Raw genomic sequence first — 7,873 nt, forward strand, 5'->3', positions numbered from 1 at the left:
GAACTCGAAAGGGATGATGTTATTGAATGGCACAAAGTCATAACATATTGGGGGTGATGGACGGTCGTTAGGTGGTATCCATCACTTGTATTAATTTCTTATGTTTCTCGTGCAAATGGGAGATTGAAGGTATTTCGTATGCCCGAGTGACATATTAAATTAATGTGGCTAATATGTTATGATCCAAGTCGGGTCATACCCAATAACAAACTTACTGACACCTTAAACGTATTTAATCTTGACGATTGGCTCGTTAAATAAATACGCGACACTTGAACTTTAGAAAATCGGTTTTCTAAAATATTATCACTTGAAATAAATTATTTGGATAATTTATATTTAATTATTTATAGGTTTAAATAATTATGTTGTGTTATATTTTATAAGTTGGTTTATAAAATATATATAAGTAACAAAAGCATGGTTTTATATATTAACAAGTTTTATAAAATGCAAGTTTTATAAAAATTAAAACCCCACCCATGGTGGACTGCATTTGAAGGGACCAAGGAGGGACACACATGTAAGAATCTTGTTACTTTTGATAACACAACTTCACATGAGCATGGGGCATAGGAACCAAGACTTATGGGAGACTTAAGGCTCATGCAAAACATGATTTTTTAAGTGAAAAACACACTCCATTCTGCTGCTACACATTCTGTCCGAATTTTGGGAGAGCAAAAGGGGTGTTCTTGAGTTTATTGGAAGCTCATTTTAAGTGTCAAACAAATCCTAACCAAAAGCTAGGGTGTTGGTGTCAAGTTTGGGGTATAATCACTTGAGGTCTCATCCTTTTGAGGCTTGCATTCATCATCATCTTCTTCAAGCTGCTGGCTGATTTCTTGGGTACAAAAAGAGCGGGTTTCAAGCTTGGTTAACTAGCTCATTAAGGTTATAAGATCTAACCAAGTCAAGGGTGTGTTGGTGCGTTATTTCATCATCTTCATCATCATCCTTCTTGAACCAAAACAGCCCTCAATTGCTAATTGAGGAGGTATAAACACTCTTCCTCTCTTGTTATTTTGTAAGCGTATATTCAAGGCTTGATAATTCATAATGGAGTTCAATCTAAAATGGTTTAACATATACACTTGTTTATAAATAACATAATGCTTCCGCTTGTCTTAATATTCATAAAATTGGTTTTGTGATTATATAAACATATGAACTTGTTGTTATGTTGAATTCCATCAATATGAGCACCTGAATACTAGCAATGACCCGAGCATAGAAACCACTCTACCCGCCTTTACCTCCTAAAATGTTATACACTTGTTCGAGTGTATCTAATGTTTAAAGTAAATGCACCACAGTTAACATTGCAGGGTGAGGTTGTTAACCTAACGGATCCGTCCATCTAAATTGTGCTTACACCGATGGTATTAAAAGTATTCAAGCTAGAGGCTTTTTGAACAAACTCAATATGCATATATAGTACTCGTGTCAATATAAAAGCATTTGAAAATGTAAGTATAACAGCGTGTATTCTCATCCCTGATAACATGTAAAAAGCAGGACTGTAGACTTACCTTGGAATAAGCTTGGATGACAGACAAAACTTGTATGGTTTACAGCTGAGTAATGCAACCTAAGTATACGTATTTAGGTTGGTCAATATATGTATCTTAAACAAGTGTGGTTTCATAGTATAAGTTGTCTTATTTGAAAGGGCCCGTTCATATACATTATAAACGATTCACAATAGTTGATTACATCGCGAGGTATTTGACCTCTATATGATACATTTTACAAACATTGCATTCATTTTAAAAGACAAACTTTCATTACATCGAAAGTTGACAGGCATGCATACCATTTCATAATATCTATCTATAAATGATCTAATATGTCATTTATTTAATCATAATCTTTACTGAACTCAACGACTTGAATGCAACGTCTTTTGAAATATGCCATGAATGATTCCAAGTAATATCTTTAAAATCAGCTAATGCACAGCGGGAGATTTCTTTAATACCTGAGAATAAACATGCTTTAAAGTGTCAACCAAAAGGTTGGCGAGTTCATTAGTTTATCATAATCATTCATTTCCATCATTTAAATAGACCACAAGAATTTCATTTCCAGTTTGTAAAGACCCGTCCTAATCCATCCGGACGAAGTCCATACCGATTATAAATGATTCACAACAGTTGATTACATCGTGAGGTACCTGACCTCTATATGATACATTTTACAAACATTGCATTCATTTTTGAAAAGACAATCTTTCATTACAACGAAAATTGACGGCATGCATACCATTTCATAATATATCTAACTATAATTGACTTAATAATAATCTTGATGAACTCAACGACTCGAATGCAACGTCTTTTGAAATATGCCATGAATGACTCCAAGTAATATCTTTAAAATGAGCAAATGCACAGCGAAAGATTTCTTTCATACCTGAGAATAAACATGCTTTAAAGTGTCAACCAAAAGGTTGGTGAGTTCATTTGTTTATCATAAATAAACATTTCGTAATTTTAATAGACCACAAGATTTCATATTTCCATTTCTCATAAACATACGTCCCATGCGTAGAGACAAAAATATTATTCATATGGATTGAACACCTGGTAACCGACATTCACAATATGCATATAAGAATATCCCCATCATTCCGGGATCCTCCTTCGAATATGATATAAATTTCGAAGTACTAAAGCATCCGGTACTTTGGATGGGGCTTGTTGGGCCCGATAGATCTATCTTTAAGATTCGCGTCAATTAGGGTGTCTGTTCCCTAATTCTTAGATTACCAGACTTAATAAAAAGGGGCATATTCGATTTCGATAATTCAACCATAGAATGTAGTTTCACGTACTTGTGTCTATTTTGTAAATAATTTATAACACCTGCATGTATTCTCAGCCCAAAAATATAAAGGGTAAAAAGACAAATGAAACTCACCATAATGTATTTTGTAGTAAAAATACATATAACAACATTGAACAAAAGTAGGGTTGGCCTCGGATTCACGAACCTATATCATTCATATATATATATATATATATATATATATATATATATATATATATATATATATATATATATATATATATATATATATATATATATATATATATATATATATATATATATATATATATATATATATATTAAAACATATAATCATAATCGAACAAGTTTATATATCATATCTTAATTTATATATTATATATTTAATTTTTGTATATATTCAAAATGATTTAATATCTATATAGTTATATTTATATATCCATATTTGTTTATATACATTATTGTTTAGTGTTATATTTAAAGTCAATAGTCTGTTATATATACATATTTAAATGAATAATCTTAGTAAGTTTGATTTATATAGTTATATGAAATATTATAGTATGTGTAATAAGTATCTTTTATGTACAAGATATGTATATGTTTTAAAAAGGTTGTTTTTGATAATAATAATGATGTACTAATAATTGTAATAATAACTTTTTTTTAATAATAATACTAATATTGTGTAATTTACTTAAATTATAATTTTATCCATAGTTTTTAAATCCATACATTTATATATATATAGTTATAATCTAAATGATAATACTAATAATAATAATAATGACATTGTTAAGAATGATATTTATGTTAATAATAATAATAATAATACTAATAATGATAAGTTTACTACTAATAATATTATTAATACTTATAATGATAATAATAATAATGATTATATTACTTATACATATAATGATAATATTAATGATTTTTAACACTAATAATAACAATAATAATATTTACAACAACAATAATAATTGTAATAATAATAATAATAATAATAATAATAATAATAATAATAATAATAATAATAATAATAATAATTATAATAATAATTATAATAATAATAATAATTATTATTATTATAAAGTAAAACTACCTCATGTAAGTAGGCTTTAAAAAAGAAAAGAATGCCATAGACAAGGCTCAAACCCGCGACCTATTGTTAACCCCACACACACCTAACCAACCCACTGTTAATTTCTTCTTTGAATTATCTCTTACACTTAATTTATTTAAACCGAATTTCAGTCCAACCAACTTGTGACAAAGCCCAAAGAAATTTCAAGAACTCGGCCCAACACATTGAATCATTTACGGCCCAACTGCAAGTGGCCATGTCTCGGCCCAATACCTCACTTGCCAACAGCCCAGCTTTTTAGAAAAAAAATAACTATATATAATCGCCTAGGCCGAGGTTCGAACAAGGGACCTCTCGTATAACACAAACAATCCCCACCATTCCGCTGTTACATAATTTCTGTTTTGAATTCCTAAACCAACTCCTTTATCTCTAATCTTATTATCATTTATTAACTCCAAAATATCGATGGTTGTTGGGTGAATTCGGCCCACACTAGAAAGTAATATGGTTGTCCCCAGTCACTTATATTCATCAATATCTAACAGACAAGAATACCAACTCCTTTAGTAAAGTTTGAGAATTTAGTAATCAAAAGGAACGAGTGGGGTATCGGTTTAATTATATAAGTATTTACTAAATCATTATCTATCCTTTCATCACCAACTCCCTCATCATTCGTACTCCTATTTCTAAAACAGAAACAGTATAATAAAGCTGTAATAGCAGCAATGCAGCGACGGTGAGAAAAGAATAAAAAAAATAAATGTAGCAGTTGTGTTTCGAGGGTGGTGTTCGGTGTTTAGGAAAAATAGAGATAATAGTGGCCCTAGTTGATGGGTCTTGTTGGGTTGAAAGTTCACGAAGAAAAAGAAAAAAAACAGAAGAAAAGAAGTAATACCGAGCAGTGTATACGAGCTGAACCAGAAACAGAAATTATTACCGGTTGATTCATTGATGGTGTTAGATTGGTGGTTGTTTTCGAATGATGGAATATGATGGTGATAGTTTGGTGACTCATGGTTGATAAAGGGTGTGGTGGTGATAAAAGTCTAACGTGGTGACGGTTTGTAAGGATGGTGAGGGTAACGATGGTTTTTGAATTCGTGCTTTGGCTAAAATGTGACACGAACAGATGAACCGAAGGTTTCTTGGTTTTTCTTCTTAACTTCATCAAATTGAATTTGCTGTAATTGATAGTGATGATAAATAATAGCATGAATGTAAGTGTACATGTATTATTCGTTTGTTTAAAGCCAAATGTCATCGACAGTTTCTGTTTCATCATGTACGAATGAAGAATATAAAAATTAAAAGTAGATGTCTACCTTTAACCGATTTTTTTTGATACTGAGACAAGGAAATCGATTTTCAGATGTAAAACAGATTATGGTACAGTTTAATAGCTATTTGTAATTGATTTCTGGATTCCAAAAATCATGGGTATTTATCAGTATTTAATAGTGTAACTCAGTATTTATACATATTTATATCTGTATATATATTTATATTTACAACTGTATCTTATATATACACATGTGCCTGTTTATATTTCTGTATTCATATAATCGATTATATATATGAAATCTATAGATTTTTATATTTACAAACATAATTATATTACATCTATTAATAATACAGATAATAATATTATTAACAATAATATTGTTATTAATAAATAGTCTATTAATAATAAATGATAATAAAAGTACTGATTTATTAATATTAGAAATAAGAATAAGAATAATAATACTAATATCATAATAATAACTAATTAGAATTTTACTACCGGTTTTAATAATAATGATATTAATAACATTAATGTTAATAATAATAATATAATAAATCAATTGTATCAAATCTCATATTTATGCATTACGTAATAATATTACCAATACTGATAGAGTTCGTGTATATATATATATATATATATATATATATATATATATATATATATATATATATATATATATATATATATATATATATATATATATATATATATATATATATTCATTTTTATAGTATCTTTATTATACTAAGTATTATTTTACATTTTTAATTTCAATTGATTAAGCGTACTTTATTAATTTTAAATATTAACTGTACACATATATTTATCTTTTATTTATATAAATATATATTTACATGCGATTGTCCGTGAATCGTCGGGAACAGTCAAATGTCAAATGAATATATTAAACACAGTTCAAAGTTTTTGAGATTTCAGCAATACGGACTTTGCTTATCATGTCGGAACATACAAATATTAAGTTTAAATTTGGTCAGAAATCTCCGGGTCATCACAGTACCTACCCGTTAAAGAAATTTCATCCTGAAATTTGAATGAGGTGATCATGGCTAATAATAAGAATGTTTTCATGACGAATATGTGTTGGTAAATAGAGTTTTATTATCATTGAGTAATATGGATAAAACAAATCATTTATATGAAGAGTACGAGTGAAGCTATCACAAAAGAATGAAATGAGGTAGTAGAAATTCGTCTTAACCTTTGACGTAGTCACAGTTGAATTTAGAAAATAAGGTGTGTCTTAGCTTTTGACGTCGTCTTAGTTGAATTCTGGAATTCAAGAGATTTAAAGAAGATCTTCTAAATCTAAAAGATTTGATTCATCGGTGAATAAAAAATTAAGATTCTCTAATTAAATACGGAGATCTGCCTTGATTTCTCTATCAGATATTTCACTATAAATTAACTCCTTCCATTCCATTACTTTTACCATTTCTATACCCAATTACCAAATTCAAAAGTTTATGAAAATGCTAAATCCAGTTCTGATCCTTGTCCTTATCCTTACTACCACAACCATCATTCTCCTTTTCCAAATCCCACCAGAGGAATCTGCTTACTTCTATTTTGCCCTTGGGGTTATAGTGCTTTTAATCCTCCCGTGTCTTTATGTTGCTATAAACATTGATATGCACGGTTTGTAATTTATGTGTTGTTATCGGGCTTTATATCTTCCCTTATACTTCGAAGTCCTTGCTTCTGTTTTCTATAATCATTGTCATCCCTAGTTAATACTCCCCCCTATTTGCTGCGATTTATACTCCAATTTCTATTTCGGAGCTTTGTCCTTTCGTTTCTTCTTCTTGCAATTGGGCATCTCTTGTAATGGTCCAGAATTCGCAGATATAAGTTTTAGAATGAACATTGTTAATGTCCTAAGAATGAAACGGTAATAGCACAATTTGACTTGTCATATTACCAGAATTCAAGGAAATATAGGACTATCAAGAAAAATATGTTCTTGATATGTTTATAGATTAGACAGAACGTAAGAGTCGTTTAACATATCACATGATGACGTTATGATCTGTGAATCATCACATTCCATTTAGAAACTCAGCATGACTTACTGTAATATAATCACGTTGATCAAGTGTCATTATATTATACTAATTCATGCATCAGTTCCCAACATTACTTCAATAACATTCGTATTTTAAGCTTAAAAGTTTACAGAATATAGAAACTAACAGTTTCTATATGATGTAACACTGATAGCACGAAGAGATAAATGATTTCAGATAAGAATAGTTATGAAAATATCTTCAGAAATATGGAGGATATTTATAATGAAAGATACGATAATATCTTTGAATATCTAAGATCAGAGGGTGATGGAGACTATTGTCCGTAAGGGTTTAGAGTAAGGAGCAAGATATTCGCTAAAGACTTCAGCAGGCATTGAATTATTTGAATTCTTTGAAGTCAAACTTATTCTTTGTGATTTGTCCACAGTTTCCTTCATAGTTTCGCATAATCTGCTTTTCGGTACTAAATTTTCTATTGAGTGTTTCCAATACTCCATTCTTTATCATCAACTTTTGACTGTTGAGGTCATTTATAGTTTTTGTTGCTTCATTCAACTTTTCAAAATTCAGAGCATTAATTTGCAGGCAGGGTGCTTTTCAGAATTTCAGAATGGAAGATCATAGTTCTAAGAG

Source organism: Rutidosis leptorrhynchoides, chromosome 4 (assembly GCF_046630445.1).
Source record: "Rutidosis leptorrhynchoides isolate AG116_Rl617_1_P2 chromosome 4, CSIRO_AGI_Rlap_v1, whole genome shotgun sequence".
NCBI classification, from domain to species: Eukaryota; Viridiplantae; Streptophyta; class Magnoliopsida; order Asterales; family Asteraceae; genus Rutidosis; species Rutidosis leptorrhynchoides.